General features: G+C 37.7%; 1 pseudogene; it reads right to left on the bottom strand.

Annotated features, from left to right (window-relative positions):
* Positions 1–16,322: 16,322 nt before the first annotated feature.
* LOC133248693 (olfactory receptor 6C2-like) lies at positions 16,323–24,540 on the bottom strand (annotated as a pseudogene).
* Positions 24,541–26,660: the final 2,120 nt, after the last annotated feature.

Below are 26,660 nucleotides of genomic sequence, written 5' to 3'. Positions count from 1 at the left end.
TTAGAGAAACGTCTATTTAGTTCTTTGACCCATTTTTTTATTGGGTCATTTATTTTTCTGGAATTGAGCTGTAGGAGTTGCTTGTATATTTTTGAGATTAGTTGTTTGTCATTTGCTTCATTTGCTATTATTTTCTCCCATTCTGAAGGCTGCCTTTTCACCTTGCTTATAGTTTCTTTTGTTGTGCCGAAGCTTTTAATTTTAATTAGGTCCCATTTGACATAAATGACTTTTTTAATGCCCAGCACAGAAGAATTGATGCTTTTTAATTGTGGTTTTGGAGAAGGCTCTTGAAAATCTCTTGGACTACAAGGAAATCCAACAGTCCATTCTAAGGGAGATCAGTCATGGGTGTTCATTGGAGGGACTGATGTTGAACCTGAAACTCCAGTATTTTGGCCACCTGATTCAAAGAGGTGACTCATTTAAAAAGACCCTGATACTGGGAAAGAATGAAGGCGGGAGAAGAAGGGGACGACAGAGGATGAGATGGTTGGATGGCATCACTGACTCAATGGAGATGCGTTTGAGTAAACTCCGGGAATTGGTGATAGACAGGGAGGCCTGGCGTGCTGCAGTTCATGGAGCTGCAGAGTTGGACATGACTGTGTGACTGAACTGAACTGAACTGAAGCAGTGACATGGAGGTAAAGAATCTCAGATATCTCACAATTTTTCACAGTATGTCACAGGAATATGAAAGTGTCTTAAAACTTACACAGAGAACAACTGAACTTGAAGAGGAAAATGAACAAGAGGAACAAGAGGCATCACAGAGTGATGCATGCAAATAGGTAACTGAGAACCAGAAATATGATGGATGTCTCTGTATATAATGGATACAGACATCCCTCTACTCCAATCACATCAGAGCTACAAGTGCCATAGAATTAATACAAATTTGGACAGAGAACAGCAACACAGATATACTGAGATGACGCCCTATAATGAATTTCAATAACACATCCCCTGATGGTTCAGTCAGTTAAGAATCTCCCTGCAGTACAGGAGGGGCTTCCCTGGTGGCTTAGCTGGTAAAGAATCTGCCTGCAATGCAGGAGACCTGGAATCAATCCCTTTGTTGGGAAGATCCCCTGGAGAAGGGAATGACTACCCACTCCAGTATTCTTGCCTGGAGAATTCCATGGACTGTATTGTTCAGGTGGTCACAAAGAGTGGGACGTGGCTGAGCGACTTTCACTTCATTTCACTTGCAGTTCAGGAGAGTCATGTTCATTCCCTGGGTGAGGAAATCCCCTGGAAAAAGAAATGGAAGCCCATTCCAGCATTCTTGCATGAGAAATCCCATAGATGAAGAGTCTGGTGGGCTATAGGTATAGGTTCGCAAGAGTTGGACACAACTTAATGACTAAATCACCACCACAAAGCAAGAAAGAAATAGAAATTAAGTTTATTTATTTATTTGCAGAAGGATTCACATTTATTGGTTCAAATACAGTATCTAACATTTCCTAAACATGCATTTCACACTAATTGGTCACATTTCCACAGGTAGTAAATTCACAAAAAAGGGCCCATTCCTTGCCAGATGGCAGGGTGGGATGTAGTAGAAGTCCTGGGTAGCAGAGCCGCCAACTATCACTTGGTCATGCAGGACTGATGCAGTCAGTTTGGTGGGCAGCCCTTGGCCAACCCTTTGGGGACATGGGCTCAGAGACATCTTGTTTACTTAACTCTTGTACAGGACTGTGGGTAGAGGTGGGCCTCAGGTAGGTAGCCCAGGGGGAGGCCCATGGATGCGCATGTCACCAGAGCTCCTGAAGATGGTGTCATGGGAGATGATGCTCCCTGTGCCTTGCATCATAGGATGGAAATGTCAGCCTCTTTAAGAGCATGGCTAGTGCATGGCTGGGCAGGCAGGAAGGACTCCCCAGACATGACCCAGACATTACAATGTAGCCAAAACCCCTTATCACAGGCCTGGGATGGCAACACAGACAAAAACACCCAACACCCCAGGGCAAGCAGGATTTCTTTCTCCACAGAGACATGTAAACAGAGCAGGAGCTACAATATTCTTTTCCCACAAGATTCCTCAGAAAGGAATAGACCAGGAGGTCTGTCACTCAAGAGATAGTTTTTGTTGTGTGTGTGTGTGTTTTTTGTTTTTGTTTTTTCATGTAAATCTGAGTCAACAACATTATCATCTAAGACATTTCAGAGAAAGAAAACAATGGTCACCAAAGGACAAAAATAATCCTTTGGCTGGCAGGGCTGGCTCCAGGATTTGGAAGACTAACCTCCACCAGTAAGACAACTCTTTTATTGGACTTGAAGCAAGCTCTGGCCTGATTCATAGCTTCCCTTTAAGCCTGCAACTGATCCCTGAGCAGGCTGTAGCCCATTGAGGGGTGTAGGCCCAGAGAAGAGAGGCCAGATGTGGTACTGGATTAGGCAGAGGGACCAGGCATCATGTGAGTCGGTAGAGGCAGGATCATGGTGGCTCATCTTACAGGACAGCCTGAAGTCTTCAAGTCTCAAGGGAGCCCAGCTCTGGTCAAAGAGGAAGCCCCAGCAGAGTCTGTGGGGCCCCTGCCTCTGAGGAAACAGTCCAGGTCCGGCTCCTTAGCCCAGAAAAGAAGACATTGCTTGTGGTAGCCAGGAGACGGGTTTCTGGGACCCTGTAACTAAATACACATCCTGACCTGTGGCCCTAGAAACCCTTGTCTCGAGGCTAACCAGTTTCCAGCACCTGATGGAATGATTGCCATTTCTTATCCTGAGACACTGATAAGACATCACTTCACAGACACTAGACATAGATGCTCCAAGCTGAAGGAAAAGGGAGGAATGATCAAATGCAAAAGCAGAGGGGAGTGCAAGGGGACTCTCATGGATCAAGTTGGGGAAAATAAGAGTGGTAGGTTTTTTGTTTAATTTTCTTTTTTTGTTTGTTTGTTTAACTTCAAAAAATCAGTAAAGAAAAATTTAAAGTCTAATAACAGGTTGGTCTAAAAAACTGTATTGCTTAAAACAATTTCAGAATTTTAAAAAGCAACAAGCAAGGAAGATATAGACTTGGAACCACTGCTCAACTTTCTGCCCTGCTGGGAGGCCAGTTTTTCTACTTTGGCCAACCTTGGACATGGCCTAGATATTGCCCATACTGGGTTTGCTGTTTCCATCTGCCCCACTCCCCAGTAAACAGAGAACAAACAAACTAAAGTAGGAAATAGGCAGCAGAGCAAGGCAGCTAGCTCATAAAGCCCAGGGCTTTAAGGACCTGGTGACATACTGGCCACCGCAGGACTCCCTTCTGACAATGCGTGGCAGGTGAGAGGCAAGGTGCTGTGGAGTGGGTGACCATCACGATGCCATGGAGACCCCTCAGTTTCCTCTATCCTTCCTCCTCTGGATCTGCTTTCCATCCCTGGTGGTTTGTCCATATCCTTGGGCATTGGGCCTGAGGGACTGGGTATTAAGTTTAATTTTTTTAAATATTTTATAAATTGAGCTTGTGTAACTAATTTGTAGTAATTAAACTCAAAAAAAAAAAAAAAAAACAGGACTACCAAATGAATAGTCCTACTTCTGGACAGGTATCCAAAAGAATTGGAAGCAGTGTCTCAAAGAGATATTTGTACACCATGCTTACATATTCAATAACCCAAAGGTGGGAACAACCAAAATGTTCATCAATGAATGGATAAACAAAATGGGGTATATATTAATACATACAGTGGATTATTATTCACACTTAAAAAGTGAGGAAATCCTGTGTCATGTTACAGTGTGAAAAAACCTTGAGTACCTTATGCTTAGTGAAATAAGTGAGCCTCGGAACCATAGCAACTGTATGATTCCACTTATATGACGTATCTAAAGGACTCAAATTCATAGCAACAGAAAAGCAGAATGATGTTTACCAGGGCCTGATGGAAGGGAGTAAAGGACAGTTATTTAATGAGAGTTGTTGTTCAGTTGCTAAGTCATGCCCTACTCTTTGCAACCCCATGAATTGCAGTACACCAGGCTTCCCTGTCCTTCACTATCTCCGGGAGTTTGCTCAAACTCATGTCTATTGAATCAGTGAGGCCATCCAACCATCTCATCCTCTGCTGACCTCTTCTGCCCCTGCCCTCAGTCTTTCTCAGCATCAGGATCTTTTCCAATGAATTGGCTTTTTGAATAAGGTGACCAAAGTTTTGGACCTTCAGCTTTAGCATCAGTCCTTCCAATGAATATTCAGGGTTGAAGTCCTGTAGGATTGACTGGTTTGATCTCCTTGCAGTCCAAGGGACCCTCAGGAGTTTAATGAGAACAGAGTTTCAAATTTGAAGAATGTAAATTTCTGGAGATGTCTCGTAACAGTGTGATAATACTTAACAGTACCGAACCATAAACTTATAAATGGTCAGGGCGGCAAATTTTATGTTATGTGTTTTGTATCCCAATAAGCAAATAAATAAATAAAGATTTTTATATTGGGCTTTTATGCAAGTTATTTCAAACAAAATAATATCAAAGTATCTAAAATTGGAATAAATATTGAAAATGGAGCTGTGTGGTAATAAATCTATATTGTTAGTTTGAAAAATTTGTCAAAAGATTAAAATGACTTTATTGCTATAATAAAATATAAAAAATGAAAGAATAATAAAAGTAATTTTTAAACTGAATCTCAAAACATTACAAATATTGAGAATTAAAGCATTTTATTTCTTTCTAAGAAAGGTTTGCACAGCACTTTAGTTATGAATCAATTCAAGTTTTAAATTCAAGTAAATAACACCCAGATTATTGACTTATGTATAATCACTGATCAAAGTCAGAGTCACTGTAGTCTTTTCTTCTTCTAAAGTCTGTTCTTTATTGTTTTCTAGGGAATTTATTCAACCATAACTTATTGAAAACCAATTTGAAGAGCAGCCCCAGGTGCCATTTCTACCTAGGATCCACCTGCATACTAGGGACAAAATAGCATATTGCAGACAAAATAGACAAGGTATTGTAAAACATAACATCAGTTGACTGGAATATATCATGTCTATGAAAAGGAGATAGCAAAAACGACTGATCCTGCCTCTGTCTAGTCACTGCACTATGTCTCTTTAGCTCGTTTCATCAATAAGTGATTCAATTTCTTTCCCTTAGGTCCTGGCTGGTCCTGTGACTAGTCTGATGAATAGAATGTGGTAGAAGGGATATTGAGTCTAAGCCTTTGGAGCTTTGGATGCTTCCATTCTCTTCCTTGGAGGCCCATGACCTTACCATGTGATCAAACATTGTCTAGAGGATAAAGCACCATCTGGAAGAGAGCTCAGTTATCTTAGTAATGACTCATTAAAGTACTAAAGTTGTGAATGAAGCCTAACCTGTCTGGCAAAACCCAGTCGTGCATAATGAGAATCCTATGAATAAATCCAACCAAGATCAACTAATCTCTCCCCAGAGCAGCAGAGACACTCAGCTTACACAGAAAATGGTCAGTTGAACCACTGGTTTTTGGAGAGGTTTATTATCTCATGCTAGATAACAGAGGCATACATGAGAGGTTCCAAACACAGTCCTAGAGTACATAAGAAGTCTAGAGAAGCACACAAGGAAGAGAATGCTTTTAAGAACTGACACCATGAGCATAGATGTCAAAATGAAAGATATAAAAGTTGAGAATATTCCAGTCTGCACCATTGAGAACTGGGGTCTAGAGGGAGAAATGTGAAAGATTATAAAACAAAATTAACCAAATGTAAAAAAAAAAAAAAAAACTTTAAGAAATATCTGTGAAGGTTATACATTTCATTCCTTAATTTTGAAGATTTTTTTTTCCCCTAATAATCTCATTGAAAATTTCTAATGCGCTCCTCTTCTATAAACAGAAACTTCTGTATACTTTGCTGGTTGTTTTGTTGATGTGTGTTTATATTTAGCTGAGATTTTCTCACTCCTTGTTGGCTTAATTTAGCTACATTATGGAATTGGATTTTATTGTATATTTCAGTAATTGTCCTGATTTGTCATCCTAAAGATCACTTTGTTGTCTTGACAGTTTCTCAGATCAATGCAGTCTAGATTGTCAGTTTGTGAAAGATTGTGTTCTTTCATTTTGGAGGAAATCTAGTGAATCTAAATTCTGAATTTGGAGAATTTAAAGTTTTCTTTTCCAAGTTAGTTTTTTCCAGGTTTCAAAGCTTGTATGTTTTCCTCTTCAGTGTTAAAATACACTTATTTTTTGTACTAGATTATCCTTATGGCAGAAAGTGAAGAGGAACTAAAAAGCCTCTTGATGAAAGTGAAAGAGGAGAGTGAAAAAGTTGGCTTAAAGCTCAACATTCAGAAAACGAAGATCATGGCATCTGGTCCCATCACTTCATGGGAAATAGATGGGGAAACAGTGGAAACAGTGTCAGACTTTATTTTTGGGGCTCCAAAATCACTGCAGATGGTGACTGCAGCCATGAAATTAAAAGATACTTACTCCTTGGAAGGAAAGTTATGACCAACCTAGATAGCATATTCAAAAGCAGAGACATTACTTTGCCAACAAAGGTCTGTCTAGTCAAGGCTGTGGTTTTTCCAGTGGTCATTTATGGATGTGAGAGTTGGACTATGAAGAAAGCTGAGAGCTGAAGAATTGATGCTTTTGAACTGTGGTGTTGGAGAAGACTCTTGAGAGTCCCTTTGACTGCAAGGAGATCCAGCCAGTCCATTCTAAAGGAGATCAGTCCTGAGTGTTCTTTGGAGGGAATGATGCTAAAGCTGAAACTCTGGTACTTTGGCCACCTGATGTGAAGAGTTGACTCATTGGAAAAGACTCTGATGCTGGAAGGGATTGGGGGCAGGAGGAAAAGGGGATGACAGAGGATGAGATGGCTGGATGGCATCACTGACTCGATGGACATGAGTTTGAATGAACTCTGGGAGTTGGTGATAGACAGGGAGGTCTGGCCTGCTGCGATGCATGGGGTCGCAAAAAGTTGGATACGACTGAGTGACTGAACTGAACTGAACTGAACAGATTCTGGCTTTCTTAATTTTTAAAAATTATCTTGCTTCTGATTGACAATAAGACTAATATTTATGCTTTTTTCATGTTGTCATTTGGATATTTGAATTGCAAGAAGGTTTGAGGTATAGCACTTTGTTTTCATGTAAAGCCAATAATTCAATTTTTGTTGTTGTTGTTGTTCTGTTTTTAATCTAAAATAGTTTTTGCACTCTTGTGAGACTAGTCTGAGTTGAGGCAAAGTCTCAATTTGGAGAAATATCACTTTGGAAAAAGTTTATTTGCAGTGACAAAGAAATGAATGATAAAACTGTATTCTTTATTCATTAATAATGATGCAATAAGTATTATAGTAGGAATACACTGAGTTCAAGGAAGAGATAAAAGAATTAATAATGTAAGATTAAACACATAAGGCCTGCTGTATCATGATAAACTTAATTCTCAGTTTTGACATTCCTTTACTTCTCTGAGATCAATAAAATTCCTTTAAATAAGGCTGTAAAAGCTTGTTTCAGTTGCTTGTTCTTCATGGTTTAAAAAAAAGTGAAAAGTCAAAGTGTTAGTTGCTCAGTCATGTCCAACTCTTTGCAACCCTATGGCATAAGCCCAGGCAAAATATTCTAATTTGAAGGAAATTCTAAAATGCTCTACATAAGTACCAGAAAGATATTCAAAAGGTATGCTACTCAGAAGCTAAAACTGGGAAGGTGAAAACAGTTCTCTCTTATAGAAGAAAATATTCTCCCTTGAACATGAGAGTCACACCCATCATTAACTTTAGAATGCTTAAGCCTGTTTGGTTAAGCTAGGGTATCTGGTGATTACTATAAAAATAGCTATCCTCTACTCCTGATACTCTTCCATGAGGAGGTACAGCTTATTCATGTATAATTTTCAAAAAATTAAGAAATTTGGCTCATACAATTAGTAAATGAACACAAACAAAAGTTTGTAATCAACTGGACAATGGAACCAGTAGAATGGTAAAGCTGCTTCAAAGAAGCATTCATAAGATAAAGACTTGTGACTCCTGAAATTTTTTTTCTAATGGATACTAAACTGGTTAAGTCACACAGAGCTATAACAGAGTAATCTTTGTATGATCTTTTCTTGGGACAAAAATCTACAAGATAACATGTAATCTGGTTTCAAAACTAAGCAAATAGTGAAAAGCAAAGTCAAATGGAAGTATACTTTCCAATTTAATTAAGTACTTCTTCAACTTGTTAAGTCCAACATTGTGAGGACATGCATTGATTCTCCTGCTTCAGTTCCAAGATTATAAAATGTTTTTCTCAATATTTAATTTGTGTAGTATTTCTAACCTTTTTAAACCTTATCTTTTCCCTTTAGTGCTGAATACTATACTATGAAGAAAAATTACAATGCAAGTCTGTACTCATTAACATGGAAAATAGTCACTTTTTTGACTTGTAACTATGTATATTACTTTCATGTATACTTACACATTTTTCTAAAAGTTGAAGAGGAGCCAGAATTATGTCTTTCCATCAGACAATTGTTATGCTCTTGGAATATGTCCAGTAAGGTTGTTGCATCTTATTATCTCCAAGGACATGGTTTCCAGTGATGCCACTGTTAGCTTCTGCCAATATTCAGTTCATATTATATTCATTAGTCATGTTAAAACTTTGGTCACAAGGGCCCTTTATTTATTTACACAGAGGACCTCTGCTCATCTATAAGATATTGGGACAATAAAACATTCGTTTTACTTCATTGTGAAAAATCTTTCTTTGTCCAGAGAATTCAGAAATTATCTCTTTCTAAATCTTCTAAAAATAATCTTACATTTCTCAGAAATTTAAAATAAATGTGTTTTTCTTTCAGGATTGTGATGTAAGTTTTTTTCCTAGACTTAAATTGGAATAGGATCTCTGAAGAGTGTCCAGTGTTAGTCAGTGTTAGTGACTCAGTCGTGTCTGACGCTTTGTGACCCCATGGACTGAAGCCTATCAGGCTCCTCTGTCCTAGAATTCTCTAGGCAAGAATATTGGAGTGGGTAGATATTCCCTTTTCCAGAGGCTCTTCCCAATCCAGGTACTGAACCTGGATCTCCTGCATTGCAGGCAGATGCTTTACTGTCTGAGCCACCAGGGAAGCCTAAAGAGCATCCATGTCTGCTAAATCAACTGAAAACTCAGATAATCATCTCTGTTCCCCAAAATGTTGTGAGAATGTGGATGGGTTCATGAAAGAGTTACTTATGAATGTACTGACTTCACTTATACATTCAGTTTCATCTTGGGACTAGAAGAATTTCATATTCAACTAAAGCTATGATTGTCTTTCATAAAAGTAAGTATTTTCTTTTTTGGTAATATCAGTTTTTCTCTTCCTTCCCATTCTATTTACTTCATATCTATAAAATATCAGATTTATGTTTAAAGATAAAGCAATAATTAATTTGGATATCTCAAGAAAAGAAAATAATCCTGTCTGATATTATTTTTTTCTAGAAAATTAACATGTGAAGGGATTAGACTCACTGGAGATATTTATTACACCCATCAATTGAGACATGGGTTCATTCCTGTTTAGTATTTTTAAGTTCAGGAGTAGATTTGTACCAATCACATAATAAGTTTTCAAGAAATCTGTCTTGAATAATTAATGTGTACTCACTCAAACAGAATAATTGAAGGGACAATCAGAAGTGATGTGTTCGATAATGTCACTGTCACTAATCAATATTTATACCAAGATATAACTATTTTATTCTTCATTAGAATGCCAGATATCTGCAATGTTGTCATCAGTGATTACTGAGCTATTACATGTAAGTAATCATGGAAGTAAATAGGAAATATCAATTTTCTGTTAAATAGGAAATACACCTGAATTAAAACACTTCATCAACATTCATTAACATCTAGATATGACAGAAGAGAATTGTAGATGTGATGAGTTAATTAGAATGGGAGAGTTTTAAAAATTGGATACTGCTTTGAGTTTCGTTGCCACAGTGAAATCTCAAGGGCTTATGAATTTTCTAGCTTTGTTTCAGAAGTGTCACTTTCTATGGGATCTTATCTAAAAGGGTGTCAGAATATCAGATGAGTATTTCTCCCGAACCTGGACCAGTACCTCTTTCTTTTGATGGTACCAATACACCTATAGGTACTTTCCTAAATGTAGAAGATAGATGCTGTCAGTTGTTTTGGTCTCAATGGAAAAACTTACCTAAATTAACAAAACACACACACACAAAAAAAACACATTCAGTTTTTTTATGGGTGTAATTTATAGCAAATAAGTGAAAGCCATTTATATAACTAATGATGTTCTCCATGGGAAATCCTTTTCTACCTCAGCATGGAGGAAAGTAAGAAAGCTTGTGATATTTACAAATGGAAATATCTTCCCATGCTATTAATAAATAAATTGTGGCTGAGAAAGAAATGTTGAACACCTAGTACATTCTATGCAGAACTGCAGAGTTGGTAACTCTGGCATTAATTACCTGTTAACAGAACATTGCACATACCCAGTCACCAAAATTCTCCTGCTTCATGGAGAATGCAGAAAAGAAAATCCATTTGTCACAGTGGCCATTGCTTAGCGCTCAGATGCATTAACATAACTTCTGAGTAATTTGGGGGTCAAATAAAAGAATATGAGAACAGAGAGGAACATTAAAAAGAGAAAGAGTTAGAGGTTGAGGCTTTAATTTGCTTTCTGCCAAAGTCTCTGTGTGGATTATAGAATGAATGCTTAAAACATTTTTTTGAACTAGAGGTTATTAAGTAAACTGAGACTAAAAGGAGCAAAGTGGAATAAGAATTCAGGCAGTCTAATTCTAGAAACTGCAAAAAGCACAGGAAGTTTGCTTTTAAAAAGTAAACTTTTACTTTTTAGTCCATAGGAAAGCAATACGGGGATTTGGGGTCATGTTTCCATAACATTAAATTTAGTCTCAAATGTCAGTGCAGTTTTTTTTTTTTTTTCTGACTAACTTTAATAGAAAAAAAAAATCTTCTTTCTAAATGCTATTTAAAACAGTTTTGTTATTTAATTATTAAAGTTATGTTGACTTACATTATTTAAAATAGTTTTAAAATTATAACTTGTTCTTGGTCTATAAAGGCAAAAATAAAATTCACTCTTTGATTATTTCTATAAACTTTGGATGAACAGTGACTGTGCCCTTGGCAATAAGATGCTGATGAGGACATAATGCTTAAAATTAAATTTACCAACAAGGCTGGAAATCTAGTCATATAAGCTGCTGTAAGATAATCATATATAAGTTAAATAAGCAGGGTGATAATATACAGCCTTGACATACTCCTTTTCCTATTTGGAACAAGTCTGTTGTTCCGTGTTCTGTTCTAACTGTTGCTTCCTGACCTGCATAAGGATTTCTCAAGAGGCAGGTCAGGTGGTCTGGTATTCCCATCTCTTTCAGAATTTTCCATTTTATTGTGATCCACACAATGAAAGGCTTTGGCATAGTCAATAAAGCAGTAATAGATGTTTTTCTGGAACTCTCTTGCTTTTTCCATGATCCAGCAGATGTTGGCAATTTGATCTCTGGTTCTTCTGCCTTTTCTAAAACCAGCTTGAACATCAAGCAGTTCACGGTTCGCTTATTGCTGAAGCTTGGCTTGGAGAATTTTGAGCATTACTTTACTAGCATGTGAGATGAGTACAATTGTGCAGTAGTTTGAGCATTCTTTGGCATTGCCTTTCTTTGGGATTGGAATGAAAACTGACCTTTTCCAGTCGTGTGGCCACTGCTGAGTTTTCCAAATTTGCTGGCATATTGAGTGCAGCACTTTCACAGCATCATCTTTCAGGATTTGAAATAGCTCAACTGGAATTGCATCACCTCCACTAGCTTTGTTCGTAGTGATGCTTTCTAAGGCCCACTTGACTTCACATTCCAGGATGTCTGCCTCTAGGTCAGTGATCACACCATCGTGATTATCTGGGTAGTGAAGATCTTTTTTGTACAGTTCTTCTGTGTATTCTTGCCACCTCTTCTTAATATCTTCTGCTTCTGTTAGGTCCATAACATTTCTGTCCTTTATCGAGCCCATCTTTGCATGAAATGTCCCCTTGGTATCTCTGATTTTCTTGAAGAGATCTCTAGTGCTTCCCATTTTGTTGTTTTCCTCTTTCTTTGCATTGATCACTGAGGAAGGCTTTCTTATCTATTCTTGCTATTCTTTGTGACTCTGCATTCAGATGCTTATATCTTTCCTTTTCTCCTTTGCTTTTTGCTTCTCTTCTTTTCACAGCTATTTGTAAGGCCTCCCCAGACAGCCATTTTGCTTTTTTGCATTTATTTTCTGTGGGGATGGTCTTGATCCCTGTCTCCTGTACAATGTCATGAATCTCCATCTATAGTTCATCAGGCACTCTCTCTATCAGATCTAGGCCCTTAAATCTATTTCTCACTTTCACTGTGTAATCATAAGGGATTTGATTTAGGTCATACCTGAATGGTCTAGTGGTTTTCCCTACTTTCTTCAATTTAAGTCTGAATTTGATAATAAGGAGTTCATGATCTGAGCCACAGCCAGCTCCTGGTCTTGTTTTGTTGACTGTATAGAGCTTCTCCATCTTTGGCTGCAAAGAATATAATCAATCTGATTTCGGTGTTGAGCATCTGGGGATGTCCATGTGTACAGTCATCTCTTGTGTTGTTGAAAGAGGATGTTTGCTATGACCAGTGCATTTTCTTGGCAAAACTCTATTAGTCTTTGCCCTGCTTTATTCCATATTCCAAGGCCAAATTTGCCTGTTACTCCAGGTGTTTCTTGACTTCCTACTTTTGCATTCCAGTCACCTGTAATGAAAAGGACATCTTCTAAAGGGTCTTGTAGGTCTTCATAGAACCATTCAACTTCAGCTTCTTCAGTGTTACTGGTTGGGGCATAGACTTGGATTACTGTGATATTGAATGGTTTGCCTTGAAATGAACAGAGATCATTCTGTCGTTTTTGAGATTGCATCCAAGTACTGTATTACGGACTCTTTTGTTGACAATGATGGCTACTCCATTTCTTCTGAGGGATTCCTGCCCACAGTAGTAGATATAATGGGCATCTGAGTTAAATTCACCCATTTCAGTCCATTTTAGTTCACTGATTCCTAGAATGTAAAGAAACACAAGCTGGAATCTAGATTGCCAGGAGAAATATCAATAACCTCAGATATGCAGATGACACCACCCTTAGGGCAGAAAGTGAAGAGGAACTAAAGAGCCTCTTGATGAAAGTGAAAGTGGAGAGTGAAAAGCTTGGCTTAAAGCTCAACATTCAGAAAATGAAGATCATGGCATCCGGTCCCATCACTTCATGGGAAATAGATGGGGAAACAGTGGAAACAGTGTCAGACTTTATTTTTGGGGCTCCAAAATCACTGCAGATGGTGACTGCACCCATGAAATTAAAAGACACTTACTCCTTGGGAAGGAAAATTATGACCAACCTAGATAACATATTGAAAAGCAGAGACATTACTTTGCCAACAAAGGTCCGTCTAGTCAAGGCTATTGTTTTCCCTGTGGTCATGTATGGATGTGAGAGTTGGACTGTGAAGAAGGCTGAGCACCGAAGAATTGATGCTTTTGAACTATGGTGTTGGAGAAGACTCTTGAGAGTCCCTTGGACTGCAAGGAAGACTCTTGAGAGTCCCTTGGACTGCAAGGAGATCCAACCAGTGCATTCTGAAGGAGATCAGCCCTGGGATTTCTTTGGAAGGAATGATGGGAAAGCTGAAACTCCAGTACTTTGGCCACCTCATGTGAAGAGTTGACTCATTGGAAAAGACTCTAATGCTGGAGGGATTGGGGGCAGGAGGAGAAGGGGACGACAGAGGATGAGATGGCTTGATGGCATCACTGACTCGATGGACGTGAGTCTGAGTGAACTCCGCGAGTTGGTGATGGACAGGGAGGCCTGGTGTGCTGTTATTCATGGGGTCGCGAAGAGTTGGACATGACTGAGCGACTGAACTGAACTGAAGATAATCATAGGTTACAGTGGGAAGAGTTACAGGAAAGATTAACTCCATCTTGAAGTATTAGACATGGATTGCTGGTAGAAATGGTCTCCAAATAAAAATTCAGGAAAAAAGAAAGAGGAGACTGGAGAGAGTTCAAATATAGACATCATTAAGGAGAGAAGGACTAGCACATGGGAATTTCCACAGGGAATTTAAGCATAGCCTTTTGTGAAACGTACAACTAGATAAGTTTGATGAAAAGAAAAAAAGGAGACATAAATTAGTTGCCTGATGCTGTAGACTGACCTGTTTATCATTATGGTGTATTATATCTTGATAGTGTCCAGAATAATTATACTGGTGGGATAGGGCAAGAAATTAGGTAAATTGTATGATTTGCTACTGGAAATATCAGAAAGATTCTCATACACTTAAATTTTATTATGAGGCCAAAAGAGATTGATTGATAGGATTAATGTTACAGTAGTAATTTGATAGTGAATATATATAAGAATATATACATATATAACTATCTTGTTCCTCATCAAGCATTTACCTGTTAGCTTTCACATCTATTGAGATTTTCTAACTCCATCGTTATGTCTATGCTTTTTAGTTCATACATGACTATGAACTAGTTTTCCTTTATATATTCATTCACTTTTACATCAAGCATTTTTATCTTATTCTATGAAAAATAAAACACTGCTTTATTTATCATGTGATTGTCAATTCAACTGGATTTTATGTATTCATTCCTAGATGTATTCAACTGGAACCCTTTTAAACTTGTGCATTCCATTTCTCTCCCTTGAATCTTGTTTGGTCCTGTGACTAGTCTGGTGAATAGAATGTGGTAGAGACATTGAGTCTAAGACTCTGGATTCTTGCATGATTCTATTCTCTTCCTTGGAGCCCCATGATCTTCCCAAAATACTATCTAGAGAATAAAGCACCATCTAGAAGAGATCTCAGTTATCTTAGTAAGGAGTCATTAAACTACTAAAATTGTGAATGAAGCCTAACTAGATAAGAAGACTTGGGCATCCTTAACGACAATCCTATGAACCCAGCCTAGATCAGCTGATGTCTGCTAAAATTGGCAGAAACACCCAGTGACACAGAAACTCAAGTTTAAAACCACTGATCTGGGAATGATTTGTTATTTCATAGTAAATAACTGCAGAATGTGATAGGTGCACATGTGAGGGACTCCAAACAGACAGCTAGGAAAGGGTGCAGGGAAGGAAATCTTTGTAAGAGGAGACACCTAGAACACAGGTCTATAAATGAAAGTCAAAAACATTCCAGTCTGGACGATTGAAGTTTTTGGTGAGAAATGCAAAATTTAGTAAGGTAAAAAATAACCAAATGTAGGACATCTTTCTTTGAGAAATAGTGAAGATTATACCTTCCATTTTTTCAATGTTAAAGATGATCTTTGAGAAATAGTGAAGATTATACCTTCTGTTTTTTCAATGTTAAAGATGATCTTTGAGAGGACAATATGCCTTCATATTGGATTCCTTGTATAGCCCAAGGCTTCCTTGTATTTTGCTTGTTTAATTCTCTTTAAGTCTAGAACTTTATTTTGCTGAGATTTATTGGCTCTTGTTGGTTTAATTTAGCCATATTTATGACTTGCATTGTATTATGTATTCAGCATTAGACTTTCTTTATCAACATAAAGATTACTTTATTGCCTCAGCAGAGTTTATCAGATCATTGCTACCTTGATAATGAATTAATGTAGAGGCCGTGCTTTTCACTTTAGAGAGAATTTAGTGAATCTAAACTTTAAATCTTCGGGCTTTCATGCTTCTTTTACAGGGTATATGTGAATCTCCAGGTTTCTAAACTCATATATTTTCCCCTTCTGTGTTAAAACCCATTACTTTTTGCTCAAATTAACTCATTATTGTTTTCAATAATTAATTCCTGCTTAAGAAGAGTGATTGAAATCATATTTACGTCTTTTGAATGTCTGTACTAGAAAAAAACAATGAATACTATCACTCTATTGTTTTCCTATCAATTCAAGAATTCAGTATTTTTTTCACATAAGATTTAATAGTTGATCAGAACCAAGATAGAGTTTAGGACAGCCCATATTCCTAAAAATCTATTTTCATGTTCTCTTGATATGATTCATCATCTTGAAGAAAGGTTATTTTCAACAAGGGTTGAAATGACCTACCATGCTTATTTCAACAAGCTTTGAAAAGATTATTTGGGGTCCAAGATTCAGCAATAACTCTAAAAGCATGTTACTATTTCTAGACAATAGACCAGAGTATAGTTAAGAAATGAAGATTGTGACCTTAAGGCCCACTGCTCTTTTTAAGTTTATATATTTATGCTTTTCTTCAACATTGCTTTACTTCTTTGACATCAATGAAATTCTGTTGATTAAATCTGTAAAAGCTTGTTTCACTTGCTTGTTCCTCAGTGTATAAATGAATGGGTTTAACATGGGGGCAACTGAAGTAGTAATCACTGACACACACTTATTAATTGTCACTTCATCCTTTGCTGAAGGTTTGACATAGATGAAAATACAACTGCCATAGGTGATAGAAACCACAATCATGTGAGAAGAACGGATAGAAAAGGCCTTCATCTTTTGCTGGGTAGAAGGGAGGTTTATGATGGTCCTGGTGATGTGCATATAAGATATAACTACACACAGAAATGTCAAGATGTCAGTCAACACAGCAAGGACAACAGCCTTCTGTTCTATGAACCATGTGTCTGAACAAGACATCTTTAGCACAGGAGAAGCATCACAGATAAAATGATCAATGACATGATAGTCACAGAATTCCAGATTTAAGCTCAGGCAAAGTGGTGGGAATATAACCAGACAACCTGCTATCCAACAGCAACAAACAAATCTTCCACAGACTCTGCTGCCCATGATGGCTGCATAATGTAAGGGTTTGCAGATGGCCACATAGCCATCATAGGATATGATTGCCAGGAGAAAAAATACTTTTGCTCCGAAAAGAATGACAAAAAGTAATTGAGCAGCACAAGCATTATAGGAAATAGTCTTGTCCCCAGTTGATAAGCTGTATAAGAATCTGGGAATGAGGCTGTAATTAATAAGATTTCGAAAAAGAATAAGCATTTAAGGAAAAACTACATGGCAGTTTTAAGGCGAGAATCTACTAAAGTGAGTATAAGGATGGTCAGGTTCCCAGTATACTCAATGTATAGGAAACAAACAGAAACATAAAAATCAGAACCTGCATTGGAGGATCATCTGTCAGTCCCAGGAGTATGAATGTAGATAATGTACAGTTTCTCACTGCTGACTTGTGCTTCTCCTCAAACTCCTCAGAAATTCAAGTGACATTGAACTGAGAAAACCTATATGAAATCATGAGGCCATGGCCACTGGTTAAAATAAAATCCAATCAAGTCAATGAATAGTCCTTTTCCTCTTTGATGTGTCAGTGACCTGCCAAAACTTTGGAATTTTCAGTTTTTTTGATGTGCATTACAGAAATCCTCCAGATCATGTTTTTCTGGAATAAGTTTGCACTAGAGTCCATATTTTCATACCCCCCATATGCTCTCTAATCTCTATTTTTCAATTAAATTCTGTGCTCTATTGTCTGAAATGTATTTAGCTATATAATTAGAAAGGATCATCCATATGATATGATTTTGTGGGTTTTCTAATGACCTTTTGCTCCAATAATTCTTCACTACTCACAGGTTCAAGTGAGCTTGCAAGCTGCTTAAAGTGTGGGTCCCTGTTAAATGCAAATCAATGGCTGAGACTGATATTTTATACAGAGCCTGGAGGCCAAGTGTGCAGTATTTGAATGTTTGTTGTTAATCTAATGAAAAAAGAGTTATTTCATTTTATTTTTGATATCAGGATTATCATGCAAATAACCCACATTGCTTTCCAGTTTTGCTATTTATCTTGAAGCTTCTACATCAGTGTCTGACTTTCCCTGCATTTCACTGTAATAGAACACAATGTTTGATAAGTACTACATAAACACATTACCTGCCTCAATATTGAGTAAATTAGTATCAGTGAAAAAACCCTGAAGAATTTAACCTCAATTGATTGTACTTCCAAAGTCATGAAAGACATGGGAGACAGGATGAAACACAGGTTGGAGGAGACCAAGGACACATGACAACTCTGTTTCAAGTAGTAACTTGAATCCTGCAACAGAAAATTGACATTAGTGGATAAAGTGGGAAAATCCAAATCAAATTTATATTTGATTTAATTATTTTAATATTATTATTTTATTTTTTCAATTAACCCTCCTCTCCACTCAGACCCTTCAAGCCAGAGCCACAAAGCTTCTCTTTCCAATGCCTCTAGGGACTCTCAGTGAGCAATGAGGTTGGCCAGCAGGTTGCACATGATCAGTCCCCAGGCATCAGTTTCTCCGGTAGGGATCTAGCATGTGGCTCCATTGCTACAGCCCTGGTCTGGGCACCTAGAGAGTGAGGGACTTGCTGTGGAGATGGTGGAATCTTTGCTGTCTGCCCACAACCTGGACCCATCCTTACATCTGTAAGTTATTAGTTATTAGTATTTGTATACAGTGTTAATTCCTCAGTATTAATAATTCCATTAAGATTATGCAAACTGCTACTATTAGGGAGAGATGGGTGAAGGATATCTGGGAACTGTCTGTGCTATATTTTCAGTTCTTCTGTAAGTAAAAAGTTATTTCATAATGAAAAACTGACAAAACAGGAATAAAAAAGAAAGAAAATGGGTAAAGCACCAGCAATCATTGAGCACTTTCCATATGCCAGGCAGTAGGCTGAGGCAAGTCTTTACATGGATTATTTGTCTGGAATAATACATCCTCTCTTCCAATCGTTTGTTCTTCTTTAGCTGTATTTTGGCTGATGTCCATTTTATTCTATCTATAAGTATATAGGATATCATTTGAAATGAATTTTGACAGTTAAAGCTGTGGATTAATATTAATCAGCAATATCTGAATTGCACGGATTCTGTCTATACCTAAAAGCCAAACTTATAATGTCAACTAATAAGACCCAACTAATAAGACTCCAAAATTGGAGATTTTGACCCCCTAATAGTACACTCTTGTGATGAGGAAGTCCTCCTTTAGAAAGAAATGTTACCTATGAAACAGATCTTCAAAGTGCTTTCACCACAGGGGGACATTCACTTTACACACCAAAAGAGCATCTACAAGTTTGAGTGGAGTCTGTTTCATGATATGACTCTGTTCATTACCAGCTTCCCACCCCTACTCTTTCCTTCACTAGACTGATATGGAACTTGTAGGTTTTTCAACTTTTGGCTTAGAATCACTTCCTGCAAGAAAAAAAAAAATCTTGAAAATTCATTGTGTAAGTTATTTGACTCTCTTTTTTGCCCCTCTAGATCACTATGCTTAAGTCTTTGTTACCACTAAATATGTGACTGTAACTTTATTGATATTGGATTATGTCTTGTTCATTGAGAATCCACAGCAGCTAGCCCTATTTAGGAAAAGGCAATGGCACCCTACTCCAGTACTCTTGCCTGGAAAATCCCATGGACGGAGGAGCCTGGTGGGCTGCAGTCGTGTAGTCGCTGTGAGTTGGACACGACTGAGCGACTTCACTTTCACTTTTCACTTTCACGCACTGGAGAAGGAAATGGCAATCCACTCCACTGTTATTGCCTGGAGAATCCCAGGGATGGCGGAGCCTGGTGGGCTGCTCTCTATGGGGTCGCACAGAGTCGGACACAACTGAAGTGACTTAGCAGCAGCAGCAGCAGCAGCAGCAGCAGCAGCAATGGCACCCCACTCCAGTATTCTTGCCCAGAAAATCCCATGGATGGAGGAGCCTGGTAGGCTGCAGTCCATGGGGTCGCAAAGAGTCCGACACGACTGAGCAACTTCACTTTCACTTTTCAGTTTCATGCATTGAAGAAGAAAATGGCAACCCACTCTAGTGTTCTTGCCTGCAAAATCCCAGGGACGGAGGAACCTGGTGGGCTGCTGTCTGTGGGGTCTCACAGAGTCGGACACAAGCCCTATTTAAAGTTTGTCAAGAGCTCAATAAATATATTTGTTGTAAAATTAATAAATTTTATATGTACAGTTGTGACTCAGAATAAGCAGTTTATCAGTTAGTGAAATTTCCGTTCTCTTTTTGGTCCATTTTTTAACAGAAGTATGTAATCCCAAGATGGTTCCCCAATTTTTTCCTAAAAACAGTCAATTGAATTCTTCTGTGTTTTAGCTTCATTGAAGTATAAATGATATTAAAATGTACATTCATTATATATGCCATATATAATCTCTGTTGTCAATTCCACTTCATTTTAAAAATGAGATCTTTAAGATATTAAAATAATTATTAATAATTAATTAATTAACTTATTAAATTAAAAAAATAATAATAAAATAAATAAAATAATTATTTACTTTTTGGCAGTACACAAAATGCTACCTGATATACCTAGTCCTAGACCAAAAAAAGGTTATTTAAATTTTTTTTTGATCAAAAAATATTATATATGTTGCATTCTCCGATTACTCAGGGCTTCCCAGGTGGCTCATTGGTAAAGAATCTGCCTCCAATGAAAGAGACTCAAGAGAAGCAGGTGTGATCCCTGGATCAGGAAGATTTCCTGGGGTAGGAAATGGCAACCACTCCAGTATTCTTGCCTGGAAAATTCCACTGATAGAAGAATCTGGCAGCTACATTCTATGCGGTAACAAAAAGTCCAATAAGACTGAGCACATAACACACGCACATGCACACACACACCCACAGACACACACACTCTGATTACTTCCATAACAGCTAAATGAAATGTTTTCTATCCTTCAGTTGTTATCTAGATACCTCATCACTTTCCTATGTTACTGAATCAAAAGGCATTTGACACAGAGGCTTCACTTAAATGGTTACCTGGAGTTTCACTTGGTTGCCTTACAGAATTCCCATTCTTATCATTAATAAAGGTAAATTTAAGCTCTTGCTTGGTACCTACTCCCATTTAGCCTAAAGTGTTTATAGAAAAACAGAAAAAAAAAGAAAAAGTTTTGCCTAAAAGTTAGCCTCCCCACCTCAACAGGAGCTTAAAGGTCATACAGAAACAACACAGCATTTCCAGTGGTTGGAAAAGAATGAATTGTCTCTGCAGTCTAGATGCCTCCACTTAGTGCTATTACCCCAACTCCAGGTATCTGACTCTCTCAAGGAGCTAACCTGTGTGTCCTGAGGAAAGAGACTAATCTTTTATTCCAAATTTATCACTATTTTTTTCAGTCCTTGGTATTTCACCTTCTTAACACTTCAACGAAACTAACTGACACTTATACTGATATAGATGTTAAAATACTGAATTTTCATTACAATATGAAAGACTATTAGGGGATGGAGTCACTGACTTGTAAGCAAATAAGTCACTCAATTCACGTATATTACACACAGATTTTGTTTAAAATGAGGGAGAGCTTATGGCAGAGAACATGTAGGTGCATTTCTCTAAACTTCCTTTGTATTTAAATGAACTTCACCATATTGATACATAAAAACAGCTTATCAATGGTTGCCCTATATTTGCCAAACATATTAAGAGGCCGCACTTTATAAGTAGTTGTTGAAACCTTTCATAAAATATTAAAATGACAAATCATATGAGTTATTTCAGTAGAGATACTTACCTCAGAGGAAAGCATCATTCTAGAATTCAGAAAAGGGACAGGAAATGATTTAAAAATATTTCTTTGATAGTCGTAACCTCTGATGTTCCCTGAACCCCAAAGTTGCAAAGGGTGAAAAAAGAAGTCACCCAGGAAGGTCTTATGGTGGACAGAGAGGAGGGTGGTCTCTGCCCATTCTTAGGAGCAGAGACTCCTACTCACAGAGGGCTCTGCTGCTGATGAGTTTTCAGTAAGTTGTCCTCCACCCACACAAGATGAAGATTTTTCTCAACAGAAGGCCTGCCTCCCACTGAATCCCTGAAGTCTTTACTCTGGAACTGCAGAGCTAACAGTAGTTTAAATGGCTAGGTAGGGATCTCTCTCTGTTCTTGGGAAAGTTGATATTCTGATATTTCTGGCAGAGGAACATATTTCTAAACTGACAGAATTACCCTTTAAAAAAATTGACCCAATTTTCAATTAAGTGAAACAAAGCAAACGTGTCTTAAATGTTACTAATGAGTCTCTTGTGTAATAGACTTCGGTGACAGATAAGAGAACACAGGCCTGGGGAAAATGTCCTCAGAGAGGTGCCTGTAAATAACATTAGCATCAGAGGAGGCCAGGTATGCAATAATTAGTATCAGATTATAAGACAAAAGGTAAACATCTGTTATTTTATTTTAAAATTTTGTGAGGCATCTTAAGATGATAATGACAATGTTTCCAGTTTATTAAACTTGTAATATTTGTAATTAATGGTTGAATGTGGGCTTCCCTTAAAGCTCAGTTGGTAAAGAATCCGCCTGCAATGCAGGAGACCCAGATTCGATTCCTGGGCTGGGTGAATCCCCTGGAGAAGGAAATGGCAACCCACACAAGTATTCTTGCCTAGAGAATCCCAAGGACTATAGCCTGCCAGGCTCCTCTGTCCATAGGGTTGCAAGAGTCAGACACGACTTAGCAACTAAACTATCACCAATGGTTGAAAGTGAAAGTCAAAGTCACTCAGTTGTATCAGACGCTTTGCTCCCCATGGACTGTACAGTCCAAAGAATTCTCCAGGCCAGAATGCTGGAGCGGGTAGCCTTTCCCTTCTCCAGGGTATCTTCCCAACCCAGGGATCAAGCCCAGGTCTCCTGCATTGCAGGTGGATTCTTTACCAGCTGAGATAACTGAGCCTCAGGGGAAGCCCAAGAATACTGGAGTGGGTAGCCTATCCCTTCTCCAGCGGATCTTCCCTACCCAGGAATCGAACTGGGGTCTCCTGAATTGCAGGTGAATTCTCTACCAACTGAACTATCAGGGAAGCACAATTAAATGTCAGTGTAAACAATTCACATAATAATAGAGAAAAAATATTTTATCCAAAGAAAAGGCAAAGTGAAAATGTACTGTTGATAGTTTTCAGATATACCTTCCAGATCTTTATGATTCTTCTGTTTATACATTTCATGGGCCTTTTTAAAAAACTGAAGTATAGGTGATTTACTGTTGTATTAATTTCTGCTGTAAAGTGGTTCAGTTATACACACATATGCAAACTTTTTCATATTTTTTTTCCATTATGGTTTATCATAGGATATAGTTCCCTGTGCTATAAATAGGACCTTGTTGTTTATCCATTCTATGTATATACTAGTTTGTGTCTGCTAATCCCAGACTCTTGTACTATCCTTCTCCCACTCTTCTGCGCACTTGAAAACCATGTCTGCTCTCTGTGTATGTCTGTTTTTATATGGGAGATAAGTTCATAGGTGTTATATTTTTAATTCCACATATAAGTGCTATCATATGGTATTTGTCTTTCTCTTTCTGACTTACTTCACTTAGTATGATAATCTCCATCTACATCCGTGTTGCTGCATATGGCATTATTTCATTTTTTATGACTAAAATCTAATTGGATATATATGCTACATCTTCTTTATCCATTCGTTTGTTAGTGGACATTTAGGTTGTTTCTCGTGGGCCTTTTTAGTTCTATATTTATTTATGATCTTATTCTATTTCATTTACATTTTAATACACATTTTTATATTTATGTTTACATATATTTTATATTTATTCATGTTCATGTATTTTTATTTCAGTTTGTTTTATAGAAACATTTTTAAATGCTTTCTCTATGAAAAGTGAAAGTCACTCAGTTGTGTCCTACTCTTTGCAACCCCATGGACTGTAGCCTGCCAGGCTCCTCTGTCCATGAAATTCTCCAGGCAAGAATACCAGAGTGGGTAGCTGTTCCCTTCTCCAGGGGATCTTCCTAACCCAGGGATCGAACCCAGGTCTCCCACATTGTGGTCAGATTCTTTACCATCTGAGCCACCAGGGAAGCCCAATGTTCTAAATCTGGTTAATAGCCTCTGTATGTGCATGCTAAGTCGCTTCAGTTGTGTCCAACTCTTTTCAACTCTATTTAGACGGTAGCCCACCAGGCTCCACTGTCCATGGGGACTCTCCAGGCAAGAATATTGGAGTGGATTGCCATTTCCTTCTCCAGGGGATCTTCCTGACCCAGGGATAGAACCCACATCTCTTATGTCTCCTGCATAGGCAGGTGGGTTTTTTACCACTAGCGCCACCTGGGAAAAGCTAAATTTTAATCATTTGGTCACACTCCAGGGCATGTGAGATCTTAGTTCCCTGACCAGGGATCAAGCCCATGGCCCCTGCCCTGACAGCTCAGAGTCTTAACCATTGAACCACCAGGGAAGTCCCTAGTGCTTTGATTTTAATATGTCTGTGTGTAATTTTCTTTGAACATCACTTTTATGAGTTGATTAAACTTCTTAAATATATAAATTTACTTCTATCCTAATATTTTGGAAAATTTCCAGCCATAAATTATTCTTACCTTTTTTCTGTCCCATTCTCACCTTCTCTTCCTCTTGTATCCAAGTTACACATATGATAGACTTCAACATTGACCATTGGCCCCAGTATCTTTGTAAATTAAAAAGTTCACTTCTCCCTTTTATAAGGATTATACAGTTTCTATTGTTGTAATTTTCAATTTATCACCTTTTTCTTCTGAAATCTTTATCCAATAATTAAGCCCAAAGTGTGACTTTCTTCAGAAACATACAGCATTTTTTCATTTCTAACATTTTCCTTTTAATATTACATGTTTTCTCTTTCTATTCTGAGAAATCTTTGATTTTCATGATCTTCCTTTATCTCATAGCACAGTTGTATAGATTGATTTAAAATCTCTGTGTAATTCTATCAATATCTGAGTCCTCAGGACTTGGCACCTGCAAGATGTCACTTCAGTAAATGATTTTTTTTTTTTTTGAATAGGTCACATTTTACCCATTCTTTATATAGTCTGTGGTTTTGGATTCTATCCTCATGTTTTGAATATTATACTACATAAACTCTGAATTCTATTTTATTCACCTGGAAATGTGAATGATTTTTTTTAAGCTAGCAATAAATTATTTGAGACTCAAACTACAAGCTTAGTCTTGTCTTATGTTGTATGGCTGAACATTCACTTTAGTAATTTAAACCTTTGCTAAAACGGTTTTTCTTTGTTGCTGTTGTTGTTTGAGCCATGGGTCTCTGGTTCAGGGTTCATCTTGAAATATGCATATGCTTATATATGTTATTAAGGTCTGCTCTTCTCTAACTCTCTCATGAATTCCTGCATTCATGTCAGACCTGCCCAGAGACCTTACCATGTATCCTGTTATTATATAGCACATTCTGCTAATGACATTTAGTTTCAGTTGATTGATGGGTTATTGGGACATTTTATATCCTTATTGACTATCTGTCTAGTATTTCTATCTGCTACTGAGTGAGTAGTACTTAATTTTCCAACTGTAAATGTAGATTTTTTTTAATTTTTCACTTATTATGTTATTTTTTTTGCTACATGTACTTTGAAGTTCTCTTTTTAGATGCTTTATTAGGTTGCTCCCTGGAGGAAGGCATGGCAACCCACTCCAGTATTCTTGCCTGGAGAATCCCATGGACAAAGAACCCTAGTGGGCTACAGTCGATGGGGTCACACAGAGTCAGATACGACTGGAGAGACTTGGCACCTTCACACTCATTAGTTTGCTTTCATAGCAATATAACACAATGGTAGAATAAGACAACAGAAATACATTGTCTAACAGTTCTGGATGCTAGAATTCACAAATCAAGATATCAGTTTCTACTGAAGAAGAGGAAGCTGAGGAAGTGGATCTTCCATGCCTCTCTCTGAGCTATTGGTGCAATCGGTGTTTTTCGTGTTCCCTCACCACATATCTCTAGTTTCTGCCTCCATTATCACCTGGCCATCTTCTTCCTTCATGTTTCTGTCTTTATATCATCTTCTCATTATGTGTGTCTGTCTTGCATCAAAATTTACCCTTTTAATAAGACCGCTTGTGATACTGGAACAGAGCCCAGCCTAACAACCTCATCTTAACTTGGTAGAAGGTAGAGCTGGAGAAGAGGAGCTAGGGCTGGAGCCAGGTATGAGATAGGGTTTCTCTTCTGCTCAGAGGCCATCATTGCCTATTGGGAGTTGGGTCAGGTCCCAAGTTCCTGACGCAAAAGGCCCAAGGGTTGAGTCTTAGCTGGCTCATTCCCTATAAGTTTGGTCTTGCTTCTTTTCCATTCCTACCCAGTTCTGCATGGATCTGTTTTGCAACCTTGGTTGTACATGACTCCTGCCTGTCTCCAGTTAACCTTCAGAATGAGAATCATTCTATATGTTGTGTTTTCAATGTGATCCTAGTTGAGGAGGTGAGTTCCATGTCCTCCAACTTTGCCATCTGGAAACACAAGTTTGAAACGTTTTTAAGTTTGTATTTCTATACATCCTTGCCAATATTCATCATTTTTGGACTTTTTTGAAGATTAGTCATCCTGAAACCTAGGAGGTATTCCAGGTATTGCTATGGGTTCTTCTTATTTTAAATGTAAGCAATAATTTGAGAATGAAGAATAAGTTGTTCCTCATCAAATTATTTTTATATTGGTTTTCACCTATAGAGATTTTCTAATTCCATCATTACATCTATGTTTGTTGGTTCACATGTGACTATAAGAAA

Source organism: Bos javanicus, chromosome 5 (assembly GCF_032452875.1).
Source record: "Bos javanicus breed banteng chromosome 5, ARS-OSU_banteng_1.0, whole genome shotgun sequence".
Classification (NCBI taxonomy): domain Eukaryota; kingdom Metazoa; phylum Chordata; class Mammalia; order Artiodactyla; family Bovidae; genus Bos; species Bos javanicus.
Note: the sequence above shows the minus strand (reverse complement) of the source record. Positions and strands in the feature narration are given on the sequence as shown.